At 35.6% G+C, this 27,098-nt stretch overlaps 1 protein-coding gene across 5 annotated transcripts in view; it reads left to right on the top strand.

Annotated features, from left to right (window-relative positions):
- The window catches only part of NR3C2 (nuclear receptor subfamily 3 group C member 2), a 318,859-nt gene that overhangs the window by 43,157 nt on the left and 248,604 nt on the right, over positions 1–27,098 (top strand). The gene's annotated exons all lie outside the window — the stretch shown is intronic.

Genomic DNA, 27,098 nt, shown 5'->3' with positions numbered 1-27,098 from the left:
ATATGTGTATATATAAATAAAATATAGGATGAATCTCTCGTACTCTTATGGATTGAGAACAATCTCTGAGAGCAAGAAATTAAGACTGGTTCCCTGAATTTGTTAGACTTTCAATAGAGCAATTAACTACTTCCCAGACCACAAGTATTAGTAAAAGTTACTAAAAACTGAAGACAGTCTAGAAAATGGTCTTACTGCATTTCCAACCCAGCTTCCAACTTCACATACATACACATTAGCCCAGTCCTTGAAGGCATTCGAGTTTTTGATATTTGCCTTAAGAATATGAAAAAAGTAGACCTGGACTTTTAATCAAATCCCAGACTACTGCGGTATGAAGAATTCCTTGAAGTTTAAAAAAGGGTCAATTTCTGACAAGTGCTAATTTGATTCTGCCTTACACAGAGAAGCATAAAACTTTTTAAATAGTATGGCTTAATATACAAATGTTTATTAAAAAAAATAAATTGAAAGAAGCTACATTCTAAATCACTGTTAAATCTGTAGTGGATGTTTTTGGAAGACATTAAAGTGGAAAAGTTTATAGTTTGTATCTGTATTTTAACAGCCACCTAGTGAGCAGTGCCGTATTTCCAATCCTTATCTAATACATGTTAGCTCTCACACCCGGGTTACTGTCCATGGGTTTGAATAAAGGAAGCTTTTTAGGATTATCAGTCAGGAATAAAGCCATGGAAGAATGTAGAATATATGTAGAATACATAGAATATATTGTATATAATTATAATGTGTAATATGTTAATTATATTACATAATATATAATATTACAATATTTTATATATGTTATTTTGAAAAAACAATGTTAGGTATTAAAAAGTGAATGATAATATAGTAAATTATGACACAATATTCAGTGTAACGTTATGTTGCCACTTTAAGGTCATTATAAGGCTCATACAATTATGGAGAATGTTTAGTATATATAAAAGCAGCATAATCTCATATGTACTCTGAGTACAGGTAGGCATACTGAGACCACTGCACAAAGGCCAGAGGCAACAGTGGGCAGGCTGCTTTGGGGGACTGAAAGTGGTGCCGAATGCGTGGCTGGAGCGTGGCGTTTGAGCTGGCCAGAGTGGCAAGAGATGACCCTGGAGAGACAATCAGGAGATGGTTTATAAAGAGTCTTGTGTGTGCCGTCCTAGCTATACACTTGTTCTCTTTTCCTAGAATGTTCTTCCCCTTCTCTTACGAGTGCTTTACCTCTTCCTCAGGCTATGACTCAACAGTTACCTCTTCACAAAAGGCCTTTCCCAAAAAACAGTGTCTGAACTCCTTACCCTCATTCAAACACACACGCACACACACAATTGCATACTCTGTGCCACCCTGTGTATTTCTTTCTTAGCACATCACAGTTGGTAATTATGGTGAATTTCTTAACTTGTCTCCTTACTATAATGTAAGCTCCATAAAGGCAGAGATGATCTGTTATGTTTACAAATTTACATCTCTTACATATGGAGCACTCAGTATATATTTTTTCGAATGAAGGAATCAGGAATTTGAACTCTTCCCAGTACCTTTCCTTGCTAATTGTGTGGCCTTGGGCAAACTATTTAACTTTCTGAGTCTATCATTTATGAATTTGAGATATTTATACCTTAGGTTCTTGTCTCAGATTATATAATGTGAGTTAAAGTGATATTATACAAATTCAAGAGAAGTATAGAAATAGAAATACATATATACACACTACAAAATAAAATCACACTGCAGTGGCTTACAGAAGTAGTATTTTGTATGTCTACTTTAGTACTTCAAGGGTACACTGATCCAAAGAATGTACTGCCATCAGTTTTTAATACTTGATTTGCAAAAGCCGACCTGCAGTAAAAACATTCTAGGTTAACTTGTATGTATTTGTTAGAGAATTATTTTGCAGCTTTTATAATCAATACCTATACTGGACTGAACAGTATCCCCTAAAAAGATATTCGAGTCCTAATCCCTAGAATTTGCAAACGTGACCTCATTTGAAATGCAGTCTTTGTACGTGTGATTAAATTAAGAGTTTTAGGATGAGATCATCCAGGATTTAGGGTGGGTTCTAAATGCAGTGACCGGTGTCCTTGTATAAGAACAGAGAGGGAGATCTGAGATAGACATGGGAGGAAGCCAGGTGACAATGGAAGGAGAGATTGGAGTTATGCTGCCACAAGCCAAGGAATGCCTGGGGCCAACAGAAACAGAAAGGCAAGAAAGATTCTACCCCAAAGCTTTCAGAGGGAGCATGGCCTTACCAACACCATAGTTTCAAACTTCTAGCATGCAGAACTGCGAAAGAATACATTTCTGTTGTTTCAAGCCTCTGAGTTTGTGGCAATTTATGTTAGCCATAGGAAGCTAATACAGTATCCCAGGGATATCGGGAAATATATTTAGTGAAAACCAAAAGAAAGTTTAGAAGATAGTTTCCATTTTGAGCTCTCGTGGTCTGTATGATGACTCATGGCCCAAGACCATGTAGTTCTTAGGTGTACAGTACAGCTAGGATTAGAACCCAGGACTCCTTGGCTCCAGTAGCTTTACTATATTTTCACTGCCTGGGCTGCTGGAATTAGGATCATGATGAAAGCCCATGACTCACCAAGATCTATATGCCAGGCACTGAAGCCTTAGGGTCCGGAGTGAGGCTGTCCTGCCCCTTTGGAATGCCGGGCCCAGCATGGTGGTCAGGATAGCAGGTCCCAGACCAACAGAAAGATCATCGGGACTGGTGCTCACTAGCCACATTTCTGTCTTTGGGCCCGGCAGGGGTGGTGGTGGGGGGGATATTAAGTGAAAGCACCTGCTTTATAACATATAATCTATGAGCTGTTCGAAGTTTCAGTTTCATTAGGGTTCATGTAAGCAAATTTTGATATTGGAACTTTCAGAGAACATTTGTAAAAGTTATTTAATGCTTAAAGTCTTGGAATCCATCAAAAAGAAGGGTTCTTAGTTTTTGAAAAGGGAATAAATGAGCAAGACGTCAACTTCTATAAATTGAATTGTCCTTTATAGACAGAAGTAGGGATTGGAAAGAACCAGATTCCCTTTTGTAATGTACATACTTTGTAAAAGAAAATTTGGAAAGTTAATGAAAAGATTCACAATTGCTTTAGAATTATTCAAAATTTACTAGTCAGAGTATATTAAGTTTTCAGCTAATCAAGAATAAATTTTACTTTATGTAATACATTTAAATGGGTGGATGTATGATTTCTAAATGAATTAAAAATATCTTTCAGTGCCTACAGTATTGTCTAAGGAGGTAGTTTTATGGGAACCTGTTTCCAGGGACTCATACATTTTTGTCCCTATATTATCATTCAGTTTGAAAAATACAAAAGTCATGGTATGAAAGTCGTGGTTGTTTTCATAATTTAATGAAACTGTTTCCCTAACTTATTTAGTTCACTATGGAAGAAAAATAATCGGTTTTTTTTTTTTTTTTTTTTTTGCCATTAAGAAAAATTCAAGTTAGGCTTCAATTACTTTTCTAAAGTCTTTGTTAGTAAAAGGTGCTTGGTTATACAATGTTGAGGGTAATTTAGATGTACATAGAATGGTTGGAAATAAATTTTTCTCAAATTGCCTTGAACTTTTAATGGATAAAATGAAGAAACTTTGCCCCAGGGAAAACATAACCATTTCAAGTTTTATTACTCATAAGTACTAACATATGAATTTTTAGTCTCTGTTTATATATGTAATTTATTTTATGTGCTGCTTTATATTTATGTGATGTATCATGAAATATTGTGTATGATATGTTCAGTACAACTTTGGTGTTGGGATTGTTCCAGAGAGCTGAGAATTTGCTTGAAATGCAAGACTGTTTTGTTTTAGACATTTGGAATAGAAATCTGTCTGAAATAAATTGCTTGTTTTCCTGTCTTCTTAAATAGGTTGTACCGACCAAAACTTTTCCTTGGTGATAATCAAACTATGGTTTATTTTAAGCTCCCTAGGAGCCTAGCTGCTTTTGTACATGTAGTAGAATGCCTTGTTCCTAGTATAACTACCACCTCTATCTGCTTGTAAGTACACTGAAGGCAGGATTAACATTTTTTAATTCCTGGCACACCTAGCATGACACATGGTCAATCATTTTACTTAAATGAATGAAACTATTATGCCAAAATATGATGCCCTTAGGATCAACATATATTTAGTGTACTTTGTCATCATGATAAATAATCTCAGACTGCTATTGCTGTTTCCTGCTTTGGTGCTGTTATCTTGCCTGGCTTGTATAGCTCAACCAAATACCTTCTTCCTCTGTCATGAGTTTGGAATATTTGAGTGTGGTTCAGTATGATGCACAGTGAGAGCAAATAAGCTCTAAGAGTCTGACTCTATATCTTTGCGTGAGCACTTTTGGCACATAAATTCAATTTTAATCACAGAGGTCTGTGTTTATGTAAGTTTTCTGCTGTTTACTTCAGTCCTTTTCATTTTGAGAAATGGGTCTTTGAAAGGTGGGCTAATCCTTGTGGCAATTGTTATTCCACGACTCCTCCTTGCCACGCTCCCCACCTTATTGGGACTTTTAACTGATGCCGAATTTCCAAAACTTACGGAGTGAGGATTCACCTTTTCCCCAAAGTACCCCTAATAATGGAAGAGAATAAATGCCTATCCCGGAAAATTTAGAGGTATAGCCCCAAACAATGACTAGCCACAAGAGTAAAATTTCTTTAACATCTTACATTTTTATATTTTATCTCAAAAAAATTAATGCCAACTTAGAATCTATACATAGTATATTCATATTTATTTTAATGTAAAATATTTTAAGTAACTAGGAGAGAAAATATTGTCTCTCACTCCCCCTCTCTCTACACACACACACACACACACACACACACACACACACACACACACTCTCTCTCACACTCTCACACTCATACCCCAATCACTTTAAAAACTTTGAGATCTGAGGATGACAGGTTTATTTCCAACCCACCAAATCTCAGGCTCTCTATTTTTCCCATACATTCTACTTACAAACTGAAAAGTTTCTTTTTTAGTTCATCTTCACCACCCCCCATGCCTTTATCATAGGCAGAAACCAAATTACATTTTCATCATTCTGTCTAGAAATATTCTTAGCCAGATCTATAAGTTCATTAGGTACATTTTCTGTCTTCCAAGTTATTATAGGCAAAAATGTCAATTATTTCACCACAATGAGCTGTGATTTCTCCAATCTTTAATTGTCCTTTTATCATTTCCCTATTTCTGTCCACCACCCAGTCCCCAAACTGCCACGTTTTGAGTTTTTATTATGGCAGCACTCTACTTTTCAGTACCAATTTCTGTATCGGTTTTCTACTTCTACTTGATAAACCTTTCCAAACCTAGTGGTTCAAGCAACAGCTATTTATTTGCTCATGATTCTGCAGTTTTGGTTGGACTTAGCCAGGCAGTTTTCTGGTCTTAGCTGGGCTCACTCAGGCAGCTTTAGTCATCTTATTTAAAAGGCTTATTTGGGGTTGGAGAGTTTAAGATGGCCTTACGCATGTGTTGCGGGCCTTGGTGCTGGGCACTTACTGGACAGGCCCTTCTCTCTGTGTGGTCTTTCATTATTTATCAAGTTAGCCCAGGCTTTCTTGCACAGTAGCAGGAGTGTTCAAAGAGGGGAAAGGTGAAAGCTGCAAGGCCTCGCCTCTGGAACACACACAGGGTCACTACTGCTGTGTTCTGCTGGTCAAAACAAGTCACAGGGCCAGCCAAGACTCAAGGGGCTGGAGAAACAGACTTCATCTCCTTATGGAAAGAGCTGCACAGTCCTGTGGCTGTTTTATCATACTGCCACCCCAATATTACATATACCTTCTGAGTAATCCAGTCAAGAAGCAAAAATTATTCAATACGGTTGATTTTCTAAACCAGGGATACAAACCAACTGCCAGGGCCTCAATGTGATCACTGGCCTGTTTAAAAAAATAAATAACCCAACACTTCAAAATCAAGAGATCTTGCATTAAACTGGATCCTGGTTTCTGTCTTCTCCTTAACAAAAGGGAAGCCCTGGTAATGCCAGGCTTGCAACCCCTTGTCCTCAAGGAGGTGGAGCTAAGTAGACTGCCCCCTGTACATGGAGTGTGTCTTCTCCACTTTGTCACAGCCTCTACCACTGCCCACTCATTTGTGCTAAGTGTCCACCCAGCTCCCAAGGCACTTGAGCCTGTGATAGCCCATCATCAGCCAGCACCGTGATAGCCCATCATCAGCCAGCACCGTGTGTCAGAATCACCTGTGAAGCTTTAAGGCTGCAAATTTCAGGGCTCTACCTGAGACCTTTTGAGTTAAATTCACTGGCAAGCAGAGCCTGGGTTTTCACAAGTGCTTCTAACGTACAGCCATCATTTAGAACCACTGATTTAAGATAATGTTCCCATAGTTTAGTGTGAATAATTGAGAAACGACTGTACTTTGAATTTATTTTTAACTACTAAAAAATGTCATGTGCTTTCATATTTATTTCATTTCTCTTCCTGAGGAAAGGATATGATGCAACCAAGACAAGGAAATTAGGGCTGGCCAGTTAGCTCAGTTGGTTAGAGTGCAGCCTTTTAACACCAAGGTCACAGGTTTGGAGCCCGGTGCTGGCCAGCTACCAGGAAAAAAACAAACAAACAAACAACAACAAAAAAAAACCACTAAGACAGGGAAATTAATTTGTGAATTGCTGGGAAATTTAATTTAATTTTGTCCCCTGAGATTCTACCTTCTCCATATTAAAAAAAAAAAAAAAAAAAAAAAAAAAAACCACCAGCATTTATTACACCTGAAAGGATGTTCCACTTATAGGAAATTCACATAGAAACAATACATTTTAGTAATGATACTTTTATTAGCACCTGAATCTCTACCTATCAAAACATGTATTTATAAAGATGGGAGAGAATTGTAAAAACCAGTTGCTGCTGAATATCTGTGGAAGATATTATGGAGTATACCATTTATCTTGAAATTAAGGTAAAGTCTTAAATTACTTTAAAGGGACCAGGAAGCATACAGAATGTACGTGTCTCAGAAAGCAACCTCTGTTACAGTATCTTATTTTAGTAAAATACTTCTACTTAACAATGATCAAAATTATGTAATTTTAGATATGCTCAACACTTATGTGAGATTCTTTCCATAGAACCATGTTTTAAGGTCAGCCTTTGTTTTCTTTGACCTGCCTTCTCAATTTTGGTTGCTTAGTTTTCTCTGTGTACTACACATTCATAGAGTAGTAAGCAAGTGCTGGGCTGGATCCTGGGTGTTAGTCCCTTTTTTTGTTACCTATAATAGAATACCTGCAACTGAATAATTTATAAAGAAATGAAATTTATTTCTTACGTTTTTGGGAGGCTGGGGATTCCACCATCTAGGTCGCACATCTGGTGAGGGATGCCTTCTTGGTGGGGGCTCTGTACCCTTCTTAGTGGCAGCTCTGTACAAGTCCCATGGCAGTGCAAGGTATCATGCTAAGAATGGCAAGAGCTGTTTCATGTGCTCTACTTTTAAAGCCGCCAGTCCATGCGCATGACAATTCATTAAACCATTAACCCATTACGAATGGATTAATCCACTCACAAGGGCACAGTCCTCATGATCACCTTTCAAAGTCCCCACCTTTCAAATACCATAGTCAGATTTCCCACTCTCTTAATACTGTTACAGTGGGGGGTCAAGTTTCTAACACATGAACTTTTGGGGGACATTCGGCTCGTAGCACTGAAGACACCAGTAAAACATGCCTGCCCTCAGTGAGTGCAAGGGCAGTGGGAGGAAGATGCAGTGGGCATAGTCACTGCAAATGCCCTGAGGGAGAGTTCCCCTTAGCTAGAAGTCAGTAGGAACACCACAGTTTACATCTTGCTTATAGCAAATATTTCAGAAACATAATCCCTGCAGTGAATTCAGTGAAGTCTGAACTTTAAAAGGTTGGTAGGCACATTTTATCTTTCCTATTTCATATTAAGGTATTCATAGAAAATCTGAATTGATGATGTGACCTGAGAAAGAGTCATGACATGGTTTCTTTGAAATTTCTACTCAAGGTCTACCTCTTCTAGTTCAAGTGTCTCTGTTAATATTTGGTAAATGCATCTTATTTGTCCCATCAGATCTTCTTAAGTATATTTTGGAAGCCATGCACATTCAGTGTACTTGGCTGGCCAGATTTTTCTCAGGCCTTTGAAATATTGCCCCACATTTCAGGTGTAGTGCTCTCTGTTTAAACCAAGCACCTGGTAATAATGATTAATGTAATTAGAAAATTATTCATCATCTTGACATATGTAAATTTCTTATTTCCCATACTTTAAAAAAAACTATTCTATTAATTATAGTGGTTTATTATATAAAAATTCTTACAGTCTCTAGTGAAGGAGATATGTGGCCTTTTATTTAAGTACTACACATATTACTTAGGAGTATGTGTTTTGTCAACATCCTAAGTTTGGATCAGGACCATGGAATTCTCTCGTCTCTGGGGAGTAGATGTCTCTGTGCTTCACTTGTACTGACTATTCAGGATAGGGACAGAGTTAAACAAATTATTCAGGCCAGTGACAGTATTTATAGGAATTATACAATATGCATGCTATTAAAAGATTTTCTAAAATTAAGAAAACCTTGATTTTTTTCTTTGCATATTATTATAGCTCACTTTAAACATGTAACTCCCAATTGTGAATGAAAGTAAGAAATAGAACAGAAAACCCTTTATGTTATTTCATGCATTGTTACATGTTATGGTTTTGTGAAATAGATTTTATAAGCCTTGGGATCTAATAAGAGGCCGAGACCCTGTTTGGTTTATAAATATGTGTGGGATTTTATTTATGTCTTCAGAAATAAAAGGAGAGAATCATTTCTTTATGTTATCAGTTCCTCTATGGGAAAGCATATTAAGATGTAGAAAATATTATAGTGCATAATTTAGCAGCATAATATACAATGTGGGATGAGAGACAATTACAGTGTTTTATTTCCCTATATTTTCCATTTTAACTGAGTGCATTTTAGCAACAATTGGTTCTTAGCTGTAACATTATTTTAGCTGTTTCATAAAGCTTTATAGCAAATTACTGTGGTGTAACAGATAAAATAAATTCCTGACTTCACTCTTAAAAGTCATATTATGAACAGGCATAATTTTTTACTTTTATAGGTAAGTATATATTTTATAACAGTTTTTTTGTGCTTTCAAAATCTTAGTTCAAGATTGTTGTTTCTAACTTTATTTTAGTGGTTTCCTTTGTATTTAAGATTAAGGGTTTGTTTCATGCAACAAATTGATCATCTTATGCCTGTTTGGTTCATAGTAAGCGGATATATACAGTGCTGAATTCTGGGGTCACACATCACCAAGTAAACAGTAGCTACTTGAATAGGACCTTGTTGTGTTCTCCATTTACACAGTGCCTGTAGTGTACTGTCTCTCTAGGCATCCTACCTTGTCCTCTTATCAGGTGACTGTGGTGCTACTCTTTAGGCCCTTGTGAATACCCTTTCTGCCTGCCACTCTCCCAAAACATTTGGATTTTTATTACAGTTGGACACTTTTAACCTATCCTAAATCCCATTTGGGCATGTTTTCACCTGAGAATGTTATGATTCTACCCGAAGATATTTTTCCATTTGGAAAAGAATAGAACAAACATTCAAGCATTTATCTTTCAATGTTTAATTGTCAACATTTTGCATATTTACTGCAGATATTTTTAAGGAATGTATACTCGAAGGGTTCCTGATCACATTTCTTTCTCTCCTTCCCCAGATGTTACCACTTTCCTGGCATGTCCATTTCCAGACCATATTTTATCCTTTTACCACATTCCTATATATTTACAAATACTAAGAACTATTGTATGTTCTTAAATTTGTGCGTGTAGAACATAATGATTTTTAGAAACTGAGGCATAGTGTTACTTATCTTTTTCGATAATATGTTCTTTAGAACTTAAATTTTGTAATTCATTTTCCCTTTGTTCCTTTAGTATTTTTGTCTTCAGTATTGTTCTAGTAACCAAAAGAATGACTTCTGTAAATTTAATGAAATTCTGTACATGTGAGACTTTATGATATCAATGTAATCACCTATGAAATGCATAGAAGATAGAAGATATATTTCCAACAGTCCTAAAAAGCACTTTTTGGGTAAAATTTAGTTTTTAATTCTCTTTTATTCAAATTCTGTTGTCGAAAGTTAAACCGATAACTTCTCTAAATGAGGGCTATAATTATGAAGAGAAGAAAGCCCCATATCATTTTACCAAACTAATACTAGCAGATAAATGAGTAAAGAAAATACCAAAAGACAAGAAGACTTCTAAAACTACAAAATTCAGTATATTTTTAAAACATACTGGAAAGAGGATAGACAGGTATATTTACCAAATTACTATTGTGAAACTATTGTCAAACTACATTTGAAACTCTTACCTGGTGAATCCTGCAGCTGCACACCTTTTACCTATGTACTATGGAATCAGGGCAAAGCACCTGCCATCTTTCTGTTCATACACAGGTAGACCAAATTCTCTCCTCAGTGAGCCCATTTTTACCCAGGGCTCTGCTTTTTCTGCAAGGTCTGGACATGCTCCTCACTGCCGTTAATTGTAAGTTGGATTGTTTTACAAACCTAGGAGTGTGGCTGAGAGAGGTTTTTCCTTACATTTAGGAAGAGCCACGTGTAATGTTTTGGTAGATGAAAGTGGAAATCTGAGATGAAAGATAGCTTTCTAAATTAAACATTGAGTCAATTGAGGTATAACATATGTCTTAAAAAAATTGACAGGTAGCTCAACTTAGTTATGATCTATTAGCCAGGCGAAGCTTTCTCTTGTAAGCCAGCATGCTGCAGGGCGTTCTGCAAAGGCTGTTGTACAAATGTACGTGTTCCTGTGCAACCTGCTTGCTGGGTATGGATATATGCCACCCAAATCCCCTAAGCGAGGTTGGCAGATCTGCTAAGGAGCCAGGGAAACTATACTTTCTCATCTGGGCCTCCTGCAAGCCCAGTGACTGAAGAGTACTTTTTAGTTGTCAGCCGTCTTGCTGGTTCTTCTCACTTATTATCCCTTTATTAGCATTTGACTAAACGATAAGCAATTTTAAGAAATGGGTTTATTAAGTTCCCAAAAAATGACTGTGTAATGTTTTCCCCAACTTCTATCTAAGCATTTTTTCATTTCTGTCTGGTTTTCTGTGTTGGAATTGGTGTTAATGATTGATTTAGTTTTTTATATGATAGTGTGATGTGACGTCAGGGTACTTTTTGAAGAGTAAAAATTATGTAATTTAAAATTTAGGATCTAAGGTTGATGCATTCTCTCAGTACTTCGTTTTTCTTAACAGACTGGGATTTTATTTACTTGCCTAATATTCATAGAAAAGTAAACTACTCTAGCATTTAAATTATTTTCTGATGGCATTTTCTCATTTTAATTTATTAGAATTCCCAGATGAGATAAGAATAAAGAAGAAAGTGTCTGGCAGAGGTAGCAGTTCAGATTTCTTGGATAGTCTCAGGAATGACTCTGGACATAGAAAATGACTGATTGGAAATACAGTGTAGATGGCAGGATTTTCAGTGATGTGTCCATATTCTGACTGCGTTTCTAGCTACAAAATGTTGCCTAGGTGTTCTGTACCACCTGTAAAGCACTGCTTGCCCTATAGTTCAGAATTAACAACATTGAGAATCAACTATTTAGAATAAAAACACATCCTTTGAGAAAACAACATGCCCAGTTCCATATAGGGGATGTCGCTGTCACTCTTAGATTCTTAGGGATTACCACAATTACTGACACAATTTACCTCATCTTTTTTCAGGATACGAGTATCTTTAGCACGTTATTCATTGAAATAACTATGTTTTTACAGTGGGACATATTGTTACACCTCCAAGGCCATTCCACTTCCCTCCCCCAGAGAAATGTTGCCATTTTATTTCAAATAAGTTAGCATTCAGTCGGCAGTTGGTCTAAACATGCTACCACAAAAAATTTGAAGTATGCAGTATTCTGTTATATACAACAGTGATTTTCTTGTTCATGATGACATCCATCGACACCTCACATACCAGGAATAATTCCAGATGTATATAACAAAAAACTCAAGTCACAATGGCTTAATCAAATAGGAGTCTCTTTTTCTCCAGTCTAGAGGAAGGCAGCCCAGGGCAGGTAGGTAGCTTCACAATGACATCAGTCCTCAGGTTCTTTCTGACTTTCTGTTCAGTTTCCTTTTGGTTTGTGCAGCTTTTACCCTCATGCGTGTTGCCTTATGGTGGCAAGGTGGCGGCTGTACCTGCAGGATCCTTGAAGAAGGTGAAAGGATCTCTCAGTGAAGAGCGAAAGGCATAACCAGTCATACCTGCTTTAAGCTTAAAGAGCTTTCCTGGAAGCTGTAACTGGTGACTTATGTTTGTGTCTCATTGGCCAAAACAAAGTGTTTTTTTTGGTTTTTTTTTTTTTTTTACCAACCATAGCTGCAACAGAGGTTGGGATGTATAGTTTCTTAGCTGGCAACTGCTGCTCTGCACAAAATAGGGATTGTGTCACTAAGAAAAAAGGAAGGTAGACTAGGCCAGGCAGGCAGAATGATCCACCACAAGATGCCTGTATGTGCCAGAGACTGCCATGGTAGAGAGGCCACAAGGAAGCCCAGGAAAGGGGCATGTGTGAGAGAACTGCATTTTTTGCCATTGATTTAGGAGCAAGCCAAAGCTCTATTATTAGGAACAATAGGGTAAAAAGAAGTTAACATTCTATTGTCCTTTCTTTTGAAATTGACCACAGGGAGTTCTTGAATTACTACAATTTGTAGTATAATAAAAATTCTACAGGCCCTGAATTAGGCGACCATGGGGTCTGGCCCAGGATCTGCCAGTATCTGAGTTCGTTATGCTCAACCAATTGCTTCATTCTTCTTGGCATAAGGGTTTCCTCCCTTCATCTCTAAAATGAGGGAGTTGAACTAATCACTGTGAGCCCTCCAAGGTAAAAAGACTTTTTGATGATTTGAATTTGTTCCTTACAATATACTCAGTTTGACTCCCAATCTAGCTCTCTTTAGGCATCACCACATGTGAAGTTGGTTAAGCATAGTATTTGTGGTCATTTTTATGAAAAATTACCATCAGGCTACTTGTTTGCCTTCATTGTTCGTATGGAAAGCCAAGGTATGCTCTTTTTCAGGAATGTCAGTCCTTTGAGACTTGCTTGTGGCTCATACCTCTCACCACACAAGGGAGTGCCCTGTTAATTTTGGTGTTGAAGTCAAATTTTCTTTTTGGACTCTAATGATTAGATCTGTAGCAAGAGGGAGGGAAGGCCCCAATGTCACGTGAGTGAGGGGAGTTTATTCCCAGGTGTTTATTGGTGTCAGTGTTAAAGTAGCCCCTCTCCTAGGGCTGGGGATGGGGTAGGATTTAGAGTGGCTTCAGGCTTGCAGACACCAATAGTTTCCCTCTGTTTGTGTTGACCTTCCAGTACAGAATTGCCCCGGGATGCCCCATACCCCTGTCTGCACCTCCAGCAGAGAGCACCTTTGGCACACACATGAAGTAGGCATATGAATAAACCCATGAAAATAGCTCTGTCTTTAGGGGCAAAGTGTGCCAGAAATACCTGAAGGAGACAGTAGTGGCAGCACTCAGATGATCTTGAGTGATGATGGGAAGGAATGTGGGGATTTTGGAAAGTGCCGTAGCAGTGCCTCCCACAGCCTTGGAGGTTGCAGAGGGTCCTGGACACCAAAACAGCACAAGGTGTCTGTAGAATGCAGGTGGCATGCGAGAGGTACATGCAGCTGAGGTGCATAAGGATCATCCCTGTGGCAAGTCTTGTCAGAGGTTTACGTTGATTCAGGATGAGAAAAGTGTGTGTGTGTGTGTGTGTGTGTGTGTGTCTCTCTCTCTCTCTCTCTCTCTCTCTCTTTGTGTCTTTTCTCCTCCTCCTTTCCTCCCCTTCCTCCTTTCTGGCTTCAATTTAGTATTTTATTCTAAGCAAATAAGTCTTTGTGTTCAGTTGAAAATGGTGGATAGAAACTTTGGTCTCTTAAGGCATTTGCCCTTGAATAAAAAAAAAATAAAAATTTCAGATAGAAATCTGAGCAACCGGAGGTTTCTGTTTGGAATACAAGAAGAGTTGCAATGAATAATTAAACAAGTTATAGCTAATAAAATATACAGCACATTTCTTCAAACTAAAACATTCTAACTCTGCCTTAGGGATGAATGCTTTTCATTACTTTTTAATTGTTGCCAGGGTTGACCTTGAAGGTCTTTTCTGGCAGATTATTTGTTATGGTAAGAGTGAGATCACTCGGCATTTTAGCACAAGCTACATGATGCATCAAGTTTTTTCCTATTATATAATGGCTATGTGATAAGTCTGCTTTCCTGGGAATTTATTCTTTCATTTGGGTAGTAGCTTATTTCTCAGATCTTGTCTTTGGGAATCTCGTTGTTGCTATCCAAGGCAGTCTTGTCATTGCTGTCCTACAGAAAGATCTCCATAGCCACGATGCCGATTTCTGAGCCCATATCATACTCGTACTTAAGTGACCACTAACTCCTAATTGCCCGTAAATACCAGAGGAATCATAGTCCATTTGGAAAAAATGGACATGGGAGGATCTAAGACCTGCTTTCTACTCTCATGAAAATGGCATCCTGGAAGATTATTCTTCCATGAGTAGAGCTATACAGATTTTGTGCTGATAGCCTAGTTAGGTAGACTTTGTCACTATTGAGTCTTCCTTTGCAGTTGTTATAGAACCCAAAACTGTAAAGTGGTTACCAGTATGCCTAGCTATTGATATTTTTACAGTTGATTTTGAAGAGAAACATAGTGAAATTCAATTAAATGCCTTATTAACTTAATCCACATTTCTTCATTTATATAGCATCATATGAAGGATAGATAATGGACCATTTTGGCTACAGAATGATAAAAGCATAGGAAAAATCTGTAGTTTTCATTACATAGAATAAGCAAGACCTGTTGTATTCAATTGGGGAATTAAAGATAGAAAATATAGTTTCTTATTTCTTTGGAATGTATACTGAATCTTCTACTTGAGTATTAAGTTCAAACCTATGTGGTGTGATGTTGATATGCATAATATTATTGGGTTTTATTTATACAGTTTGGGGAAAAAACACAATTCTTAGTAAGTTTATTGTACTACATGATATGTCTTTATTTCTCTCTTAGCAATATCTAGAAAAAAAATGAAGTAGTAATACAATTCTCATGATACTTTCTTCCTGACAAAGATAATCTGGTGTGCTTTTAAATAAATGGAAAGATTTGTACAGTATATGAGCCATATGTAAGAAAAAGAAATAAAATTACTACCAAGTATTCACATATTGATGTGAGAAATTTTAGTTCCTCTTATTCTACGGAAAATATTTATTTTTGTATTTCTAATATTTTTGGTAATTGAAAATATGAAGTATTTATTATAAATGATCATTTGAGTTTATTTTGAATATGTAGAAAGTAGATGCAAAGTAATAGTCTACATAAAATGTGTTGTTTTTCCCTCCCCCAAATTACCAATGAATCTTGGTTCTTAAAAACCAACAAAAACCCTGATCATTTTACTAAGTGTATATAGTTCCTTATTGCCGTCATTCAGTTTTGAAAAGTGCTTATTTATAGACCTTATGAAGTCAAACTGTGTGCTTGGATTATAGTGTTAATGATGTAAACCTTGATCCTTTACACTGGTAATGTAAGTTTACATTTTGGTATGGTAAATTCCCAAACAGCTGTTGTTTAACATCTATAAAACATCTTAAAACTGCAGCAAAGCTGTTGTGTTTGATTTCAGATACATTCAAAATATAGAAAACCCGTAGTTGTTAACCAAAGGTAAAAGTATGAAATCATTCTAAAACAAACAAAGGTCTCCTAGATTTCTAGGATACTACAAACTGGAGCATAAGACAAATATAACTAAGTTGTCTTGATTTATGTAAAGGTAAAATGTCTCTTAATACAGCAGATTTATCTTCTTAATGCCTCAGGCTTGGTTTTCCCACCTCAGAAAGGAAAATGCTAGAAAAGCATTCAAAATAGCTGCCTTAATTCCTATTATAGCCACTTTTTGTACAGTATATTGAAACCTGCAGCGTGATGATGTTTCATGCTGTCCTGCATGTTATCATACGTTAAAATATCAAATTGTGAATATTTTATCTTTTGTCAGGTTAATTTTGAGATTATTCTGAGAATTTTTAATTATTGCCCAATCAATAGGTCATCTTATTTACACTTTGTGTAAATTATATTTATTTGTGGTTGTGAACTGGATTTGAAAATATTTTCTCTAATGAAATTTACATCCGTTAAGGATATGGGGGGGGGATCTTTTTTGTTGGAGAGAAAGGTAGTACCATTTCAGTGCTTTATGTGCAATCCTGCTTTATGTACAAGATCCTGTTTCCTTATTTTAATACGAGTATTACTTAAAGTAACTTTTACTATACTCTTTCCTCCAAAACAGGTCTCTGGGTAGACAGTAGGAAGTTAGTAACCTACAAATGGGTTATATTGTGAAAAATCAGTACTGAATTGATTACTACTATTCATAGCATTTTTTTAAAAGAAATGCTGTTATGAATTAAAATACCCAGACTAGCCCTTTTAATGTGGAAGATCATGGAAGCTATAGACATTAATTTTATGTGCTGTAAATACATAATCATTGTATCTATATAATATACATTGTATACCTTTCATATACTTGTTACTGATTGAACTACTTGAGGCATTGTGCTTTGGTGGTTTTGGAGTTGGACAGATCTACATTTCAATTTAGTCCTGCCTTCTGTTTGGTTTTGTGAGCTTGGACAAGCCATTTAACTTCTGAGTCTGTTTTCGCTATGTAATGGTTATAAAAGTAGGGTTGTGTTGTGAACATTAAAAGTAATAATGTGGGTGTGGAGCAGCTGTTACATAGTAGGTGCTTGATTAATATTAGATATTTATTAAGTGTATGAACCATCTTCTTATTTTTAGCAACTAGTTCAGCATCTGGCACTTAGGAGGTGGAATAAATGTTGAATGAATGAATAAATAAATAATAAGTAACTCATTGAGAAATCCTAGAAAGGACTGCAACTACTTTTGCACCTTCTAATTTGGAGATTGTTCTCTTTGATTTGACTCATACCTTCCTAAAGGCTTATGTGGAAGGGATGTGGCCTTCTACGCAGTCAACCAAGCCAGGAGCCTGGGGGTTATTTTTGATTCTTCAGAATCAAGCTCCTTTTACCTACCTGTGAACTTAATTGCCTGTACTGATATATCCTATAGCTGATCAGTAGGAGAAATAGTCAGGGACAGGTTTATATAAAATATGGAATTTGTACTGGATCTAGGTAGATGGTAGTGGTGAGGAAAAAGAAGACTGGAGAAAAAATTCTAGACAGCGAGACTTGCATGAACAAATGTATAGAGTCGAGGAAAAATACAAAGTGTGTCGTGGGGGTTAGTGGTTAGACCAGAACATCTAAAACACACACACGAATGCTAGCAGAGCTCACTAAATGGGTTTGGTACTTTCACGGGAAAAATTATGGTGTTATTTACTAAGTGATAAAGTGAGTATACCCCCAAGCAAATTAGAGAGTGATCATAGTCTGAGTTAACTGTTGCCATAAGCAGTACTTTGAACTTTTGATTCCTTATTTTGTGTTCTAAAAAAATAGGAACATTTTGGTTGAATTTTTCATGTTTCAAGCATCACTCTCCATACTAACTTTTATTGTACTCTTATATGTTATGAGTGTGAGTACTATATTTTGTCATACAGGAAGGTATATGTTCTAGCACTTAATAATGAAATGTTTCAGAATATAATTTAACGTTTTATTTTGGTCTAGCAAGTAAAAGGGTCACAGAAGTAAGTTTTAAAGCAATTTAGAAACTTTAACAAGTAATGAAACTTTAGTGATTATTTAGATTCACTACATTTTTCTAGAGAAATAATAAGTGGCATTTGAACAACTGGGCTAGGTCACTTACTTTGCTTTAAGATATTGAACTGCTTTTTCCAAATTTTATTCTTATCCTAATGTTTCTTTGATCAACCATTTTTGGTAAAGCAGGACAAAATGTATGTGTCTTATAAGTATATAAGTGTATAAAATATATTATTAGTATTAAATGTATAAAATTTTATATCATTAGTATACAAATGTATAAAATATCAGTGTATGTAATTTTTAAAGATTTCTTTTTGATTGTCTTCTGATAGTTTATCTAATTCATAAGATAAATACTCATTAACTATATAAAAGTTTGTGAGGTCTGAATATGTAAGACAAAATTATACAAGAATTTTAGAAATTCATCATTATTATGACACTTGTTAGATCAATCTTAACTATATGGAAAAACTATTATTCTAAAAGTCTGTGTGCTGAAAAGAAACTCAGCATCATTAGCCATTAGGGAAATGCAAATCAAGACCACAGTGAGGTACCACTTCATGCCTACTAAGATGGCTATAATTAAACAGATAGACAATAACAAGTGTTGGTGAAGATGTGATGAAACTGGATCTCTTGCGCATTGCTTGTGGAAATGTAAAATGAGCATCTGCTTTGGATAACAGTCTGGCAGTTCCTCAAAAGGTTAAACATAAAATTACCATGTGACCCAGCAATTCCAAGAAAACTGAAAATATATGTTCACTCAAAAACCTGTACATGAATGTTCGTAGCAGTATTATTCATAATAGACAAAAAGTGGTAATAACCCAAATGTCTGTCAACTGATGAATAAACAAAATGTGGTATGTCTATACAGTGGAATATTATTGAGTCATAAAAATGAATGAAGTACAGATGCGTGCTACAACATGGTTGAACCTTGAACACATTATGTCAAATGAGAGAAACCAGACACGAAAAGCCACATATTGTCTGATTCCGTTTACATGAAATATTGCACAACTTCATGTAAAATGGGTGCACAACTTTGTGAATATGCCAAAAACCATTGAATTGCACACTTTAAAAGCATGAATTGTATAGTACCTGAATTATATCTCAATAAAAAGCAAAAGAAAAAAATCTATGTGCACTTACAGTACTGCTGCCACTATATTCACCCTAAATTACTACATTTTAAAAAGATACCTAACTTATCTTTATGCCTTTTCATATAACATAGGAATCATTTAAATCTATTTTTATGAGCTTTTTTCATATCATCCTTAATTTTAGTTTTCCAAACAAGGTGAGAATAGAGGACTAGTTGATATTAAAGTGTATTCATATTGAAATATGGACTTAATAAGTGAGCATCTGTGAGAAGAACAAGTGCAGAGGCCAGGTTCAATGTCATCCTCTTCTCATTATCCTTAAGCTTTGAAAATGTATTTTCTGATTATTGTTTGATCCTTTTCAGGCATCTCATCTTTCTCCTTACCTCTGGCATCGTTAGGAAATGGAAGTTCTTATTTAACAGCTAATATTTGGAGAATACTATACAATTTTGTTTTTCTTTTATTTCAAACTTGGCCTGTTACTACTTCCTATCAACTCTTCTTTCTGAAAAGAAGTTTAATTGTTATGAAGTAATGGTTTCTTAGACCCCTTTGAAAACGCAGCTGAGGAAAATCTCCTGATATCTTGTTGGTGCTTCTGCACGACCTTGGTTCTCTGTGCACAGACTGCCTGGCTCATCAACAGCAGGGCTGTGGGGAAGGAAGTGAACTTGCTGTCAGTGTTGCGACTGTGCTGTGCAGTTCTGCTCTGCCCATTTGCACGCCAGGGCTTGAATCCTTTCCTCTCTTTCTACTGGGCAGGTGGGGGAGGAGCTATATCCCTGCCTGGATTCATTGATGAATTCCTAACCACCTCGATTTGAGAGTTTTTGTTATAAAAATAATACTTGATTAACATCCCTGAAATGAATTGTTAGGCAAAAATTATTTTAAAATAATATACGTACTCTGAAAAAGATATCTAGATTTTCTAGAGAGTTAAATTTAGATACATAATTAAATTGGGAGATGAATTTTAATTTTCAATCTTTTCATCAAATGCTTAATTTCTCTCTAGTATTGTTCCAGCTTCTAATCTTAATATAATATATTGTGTACTCTTTTGTAATTTGCTTTATTGGATCTTTTGGGGGGTTTTTTTTGAGGTTTTGCTGGTAACGAAACCAGGAAAATGCAAATCAAAGGTTTGATTTGAGGTTGATTTAGTACATTCATTTTCATTGCTATATAATGTTGTATCATATGAGTGCAATTTGTTTCTTGCTTTTGATGGAAATTCCTAATCTTTCTGTATTCCAAATCATAATACAATGAACACATTTATGTGTTTCCTTGTGCAAGGATACAACAATTTCTCTATGAAATTGACAGGACATGGGAGGGGGGTGTATATTCTTTATTATTTCACAGTCATTGCCAAGTTCTTCCACAGTTTATAGTCCTACCCCCAGGGCATAAGATCCCTCCTTATTTCACGTTCTTGCTAACACTATTATTGAGTTTAAATTTTTTGTTAGTCTGATGGGTCTGAATGTTTTCTTATTGTTATCTTTCAATTGCTTTTGTTTTAAGAGCCCCTAGGCAACCAGATTATAATAAAATGGAATCTTCCTAGTTTATACTCATTATTGTGCCTGTAACCACCTCCGTGGCCCATGAGAAGGATCCAGAGATTATACACAGAGGGGAACATTTGAGGAGGTCCTCTGGCTGCCATTCTGCACTTCCTCCGTGTATATCTGGCATGTTTGTCGCCCACGTCTGGGTAGTCCATTGAGGTGGCACTAAGACTTCCATACCATGCTTACACAGTCTTTATTTGCACCACACACCCATTCCTTTCCCAGGTCCTGCTATCTTCTGGGCACTGGGAGGCCCTACTGCCTTACCCCAGAGAACTTCCCTTCCCCATATACCACCACAAGGCAAGAAACAAAAGAAATATAAAGTCTCCTTAAACTACCCTTCTATAGAAGCATCTGGCATTGTCTTAGTGCTTCCTCTACGTAGCTACTGAAACTCTCCTTAGATTCCTCTTCCAGGCTGTAGGAGTTTATGAACTCACTCTACAAACGTCTATGGTCCAGCTATTACAATGATCACTGTTATGGTCTCAGCCTTTTCTCTTTGCATTCTTTCTCAGCTGTGTCTGTTGCTTTGCTTCTCCTTCTGCATCTGTTGCTCTTTCCTTAACTTTTCTCTGTTACATTCTTGCCAGCTGCTTGTGCTTCTGCAATGAAACCAGCTACTTACTTGTCTCAGTTTGTGGACAGCATCTATGTTTAAATAAAACTCTCTTTGCTGTCCTCCACCTTTGGAAAGAGCTTCATACTAGTTAAGAATACTTATTCTGCAGGAAACACCATCTGACTTGCTGGTCAGAACTGCTAAAGTGCTTTTCTCCCTGGTACACATGAGTTCGTGCCTTCTTACCATGCAGGTGTGGTCTCCCAGAGAGACCTCCCCTAGACTCCAAAATTTTATATTCTTCCTGCCCCAAGTCACATCCCCTCATTCCTGCTTTATTTTTTCTCTTTAGCAATTATCAGTATCTAATAGTCTATATATTATATTTATTTTTCTTATCTTCCTTCCCCATTAGAAAAAATGTCAATGAGGAAACTAAAATTTAAATCAGGTATGTGTTGTCTTTTACATTGTTAGTTAAGATTTAAAAAAAAAAAAAAAATTGACCCAAGCAAATATGTAATCCCAGGTATAGAAAGAAATAGAAATATTAGTATACTTAATTTTAATTTCCATTTTATTTGGGCATAGTTTCAGAAGAAGTATAACTTTGAAGGAAAAGAAGTTTTGTTCTTGTTTTTGATTTTAATATGTTGGTCCTAACAGTGTAACTTTAAATTTTTATTTACTTCTGGAAATAAACTAGAACGTACTATATTAAAATAGTAATTTAGTCCCTAATATAATTTCCTTGATGTTGTTCAGTCTATTTGTCTGTTAAAAATTTCTAAAAATATAATGTAAGGATATATTTTAAATCTCAGGATGAAAATTGTAGTTAAGGCTCTTGTTTCAGGATCAGCTGTTCTTGAAAGGCAGAATTACCTATGTTGTTAAACATCTTTAAGCTTTTGAAATTCTAAAGTTAAAACTAAATTAATACATAGGTTGCATTTTTATAAGTAAAATAAATGGTTATTTAAAATAAAGTAAAACTCATAGACCAGTAAGTTCTCTCTTGCTCTTTTATAGACTCATTTGACCATATTTTGAGAGTCATTGAGGAGAGAACTTTTAAAAGAAAAGGGTCTATTGCGTATGGGGCTATGTTCCTCCTTTCCACAATATTTGAAACACACAAACCCAGCAGCACTACACTGAGCCCTTTGTTCTTCCTGTTGGGCAAAACACTAGATAGCTTACTGTAACTATGGCCGACTGCCAAGCTGTGGCGCAGATTCTTTTTTTTAAATACTGTAAACTGGCACAGGCTCAAGAATTACAGTTCTTCCTTTTATTTACTTTCTCGTTCTACACTGAGAGTTTCATCTATCATAAGAGAGAAAAACAGTTGTTGTGGTCAGGGGAAAAAAATGCCCAAACAATCCTTTTTTTTTTTTTTTTTTTTTTTTGACTTCCTCCTAACCTTGGGTAGATTTCTGATGAATAAGCCCAATAACTTCATTACTTTTAAATTAAAAAAAAAAAAAAAAAGAAGTCCTTTCATGACAAATGGAAAGGACATAAGCAGAAAAGAAAGTGTGAATGAAATTGAATTCAGAATACTTATTAATACCGTGATACTTTAAAAATTTATTCTGTACTGGTATTTTCCTGCTTTTCTTTTGCTAATTTCAGAGATATTATCATGGTTTTACTTCTTGTTTTCCTAGGATGTTTCTGGTTTTAGATCCCATTTCTAATGCGCCTGCTTTATTCTGACATTACTAAGTTGCCTCCCCTCGTGTCGGAATTTGTGTGGCTGCAGCTGAATTGAAAAGAGGCACAGGGAAGGGTGTGGAGTTCTGCCTTTCAACTACAGGGCGTGTCTCTTTTAAACTTTTTTTTTTTTAATTTAAGAAAAAGCTTGGGTTTTTTGTATTTTTGAAAGGCTTATTTGCTATGTTATTAAAATAGAGATGCCAGAAAGCAGTAGATACTTTCTTGATATAAATGCCATCTTGTCAAAATTTTTAAATTTTGCATTTTCGTTGATTGATTTATTTTGTGCAGAGAGAAACTTCTTTTAGGCCTAAGTAGAAGTTAAATGCATATTGTGATTAGTTTTTCAAAAAATCAAGCTAAGATTATACGTATTGTCTTTGCTGAGTTCATTGATGTTAAAGTTATTTTATACAATAGACACATGTCAACATATTTACTTTTTCATTTTGCTCATCAATTTCTGTTTTCTTATAAAAAGGAAATTTCACTAGGATGTAAATAAAGGATATTTGTCTTATTTTTAGATAGAAGGAAAAGTCGAGGGTATCACGTTTATAATCAGATAGATTTTACGTCAGTCCTTTTAGACTGTGTGGAAGGATCTAACAAAGCACAGATGATTAACAAAAGGGAGGGAGTCTGCTTCTGCGAAGATGTTCTGCCAGTTACTGTCGTGAATGTTGTTTATCGCCTAATATATTCTTAGTTTTAGGGAGGATTTTCACTGGACTGATTGAAAATAATTTTAAGATTTGGGCAAAATATATTGGCTTTTTTTGTGCCTTAGTTTCCTCCTTCGAAAATTAGGTTATTAGACTAAGATCTAAGGCTCCATGAGGTTCTTTTAGGCATTGACATATACAAGTAATAGTTCTTATTTTCAGTGTTCCTTTAGAAATTTTGGGTATAATTTCACCGCATAGTGGGTAAAGTAATTAGGTTAGGAGTTAGGAGGCTAGCTTCTTATCTTGGCTTTCATTTAATAACAGTAAGATCTTGAAGATACTGAATCATCTGGGCCCAGTTTCCTCATCTATGAAATAATGAGTAAAAGTAGATGTTCTTAGAAGTTCCTTCGAACACAAAATGAATAGACAAAATTCTATGATTACTTTGCCTTTTTCATAGACTGGAATTTGTAAATAATAAGAACATGATGTTTTAATATAGTGAATATTAAATTTATATTCAAAGAATGTAGGCATAGAATTTTTGTAATGTTCCATAACTTGAAGAGATTTTTCTTGTATCCTTAGTTCCCAATGATTTAAAAATTTTTTTTCTGTTACGATTGCCTATTGTCATTTGATGTCAATCATAGGCAGAACATGAGTAAAAATGGCTTACAGTTTAGGGTATTTGGTAATTTTGCAGGTGTTTCTGTGCAGATAAAATCTTCAAGGTGAAGGATATCATTTTATATCTTGAGAAACAGCTGCAGAGCACTATGCTGCAAGACTTGGGGCCCAGATTCTGCATTTGAATTCTGGTTCTGTTGCCCAAGAGTTTTGATCCCTAGGATAACACATTAAAATGTTCCGATTCTCATTTTCCTTGCTTCTAAAATGAGGATAATTATTCTGTTTCCCAGATATTTTGTGAGTATGAACTGAGCTTAAATTAGATTGTGTATGACTACAGTTAACTTCAATTTTAACATATAAAAAATGTATCTTTCAGTTCAAGTCGGCAAACCTTTGTTGGGTATCTAAGGTACGGTGCTCAGGGGAAGCACATAAATATCTGAACAACAAGAATGTAAGGCGTGATAAAGAATATAGTTAGTTGTAAACCAGGTGAATGAGAGTGTAATGTGGAGGGAACAATGGATTTCAACTGGTGAGATTGTGCAAGACTGCATAAGAGGGTGGATTTGAGCTGGGATTAAAGAATAGATAGGATTTTACCAGTGGGAGAAGGAGGCGAGAGAGCCAAGACAGGCTTCCAAGCAGGAAGAAGAGTGCCATGGGCGCAGGACGGTTTAATACGTTGATGGAACTTGGCTTCCCTTAGAAAGAAAGACAAATAGAAGTTATTTCAGGAGGAAGTCACATTATAGCATTGCTTTATGTGCTAAGAAATAATGTTTCATCCTATTAGAAATTGTTTCTATTTACATAAAGTGCTGGTTTATTGTCTTATCAAAGAGTCTACCTTCTTGGGATACTTCTCCAAATTATAAAGTAAGCATATATAATCAGATATTACTGAAAAAGTCCTTCGATTTCCAGTAGTATTCCTGGTTTTTGAACTAATTAGCACGGAAAAGTTCTTAAAGGGGGTTAAACTATTTGAAACATAGTCAGAAATCAGTGGAAGGATTGACATATTTAATCTTGGTTATTATCCCTTAAAAATCATGCTATAACATTAACTTTTCTTTAGAATCGATCCAGTAAACACCCGAGTTTGTGTTAATGACTTCGAAGGATAAAGAAGTTATTGGCACTTTCCTTTTACATGCCTTCCATTTGGTAACAAACCATTTTTAATAATATTTTGTAATATATTATTTAAAATAAGTTGCTAGGATTGCTTATAGGCACATTATATTTCTGATGGCCAGTAGAAAATGTTTTTATCACAACTTGACTCGGGTCTTCTTTTTATGTATTAAGAAAGCTGCTTTAGTGTTTGGCTTCATCTGTTCACTTCTGGGGATGCCATGACTGCTGGTCAAATCACCGTCAAGGATTTGAATTGAATCACTGGGAAGTAGTGGTCAATACCAGAACTTTTGTTTGAAGAAAAGATTAATGGGGCATATAAATGAGAGGGAATGTATTTTAAAAACCGAAGATCAGAGTATATCATCTAGAATTCTATTTGTGCCATTGTCATTAAGTCACTAGGAGATTTTCAGAAAATAAGACTTTTTTCTGCTTTGCCTTATTTATCCATGGAACATTTTTAAAGAAAAGTCAGAAGATGATATTTCATGTTACTGTGTCTGATCAGTGAATAGATCTTAATTTAAATACCTTATGGTTGAAAGACTAATATTTATTTGCTAGAACATCATACAGGTATATTTTACTTCTAGTTTTAGATATAGTCTACTAAAATTGTGACCATGAGTTTTTTATACATGGGCAATTTCTTGTTATTTATTTTCTGACTAAAGGGCCAACCATGGATGTCATATGATATAACAGATGTTTGCAGAATTAATAAATGAAAAAAATCAAAGGTGTAGCAGTAATCATTTTCCTGGAAAAAAGTAGGAAAGTTGTGTTTCTCCCACTATATCTTTTAATCTTGTACTGTGTGGGCTGTCACTCACAAGTTTAAGACCTTAAGTCATGACCTTATTGATCTTATCTAATCTTTAGTTTTTTCAACTGTAAAATCTCTATCATACGACCTCTCTCTCAGGTTATGAGGATTGAGTTAGATAATGTTTTCACTCTGGCAAAATGTTAAAAATGTTAGCGGTGTAACTTTGTTTGGTAGCTATCCTAAATCTTGGTGCTTTTGAATATCTTCCATTTTTTTTTCTCCTCTGGTGAGTTAGACACTACATATAAAAGGACTGCTTATGCACAAAGTTATTAGGTATAACATTTTTTTACTTTCTGTAAGACAGGATATGCTTGTTTAATTCCATGTTGTAATAGTGTCTCTGGGAGCCTCTTCTGTCTCTATATATTTACAGAACTGTAGAGTTATAAAGTCATCAAACTAAGGGTCCTTGAGCATTTATCTAGTTCCCTCTGTAGACAGGTCCGAAGAAATTTTTTTACCAGCTGTCCTATCATGTGATTATAAAAATTAAAGGTAATGAAAGGAACTTTACATTCATAGTTTTCTAAATAAATACTTATTGGTAAAATTGATTCTTCTCCTTTAATTTAAAATAAACTAAACTGTGGGAATGTTTTCTGTTTTTTCCAGATATCGAAATTTCAGCACCCCCTCCGATTCATCCATTTGAATTTCTTATCAACTGCATAGTTGGGGAAACACCTACCAAAACCCCTTGATTTTGACAGCATTCCATATGATTATACTCAAAACAATACACATCTGTTTTACATGTAGATATACTGACATACCCACATAGAGTACTAGAAAAAACGTTATGTAGGAAGGCTAATTATATGTTTCTTCTAACTATACCACTTTTCATGATTACA

Source organism: Cynocephalus volans, chromosome 9 (assembly GCF_027409185.1).
Source record: "Cynocephalus volans isolate mCynVol1 chromosome 9, mCynVol1.pri, whole genome shotgun sequence".
Classification (NCBI taxonomy): domain Eukaryota; kingdom Metazoa; phylum Chordata; class Mammalia; order Dermoptera; family Cynocephalidae; genus Cynocephalus; species Cynocephalus volans.
This window is presented reverse-complemented; position numbering and strand designations above follow the sequence as displayed.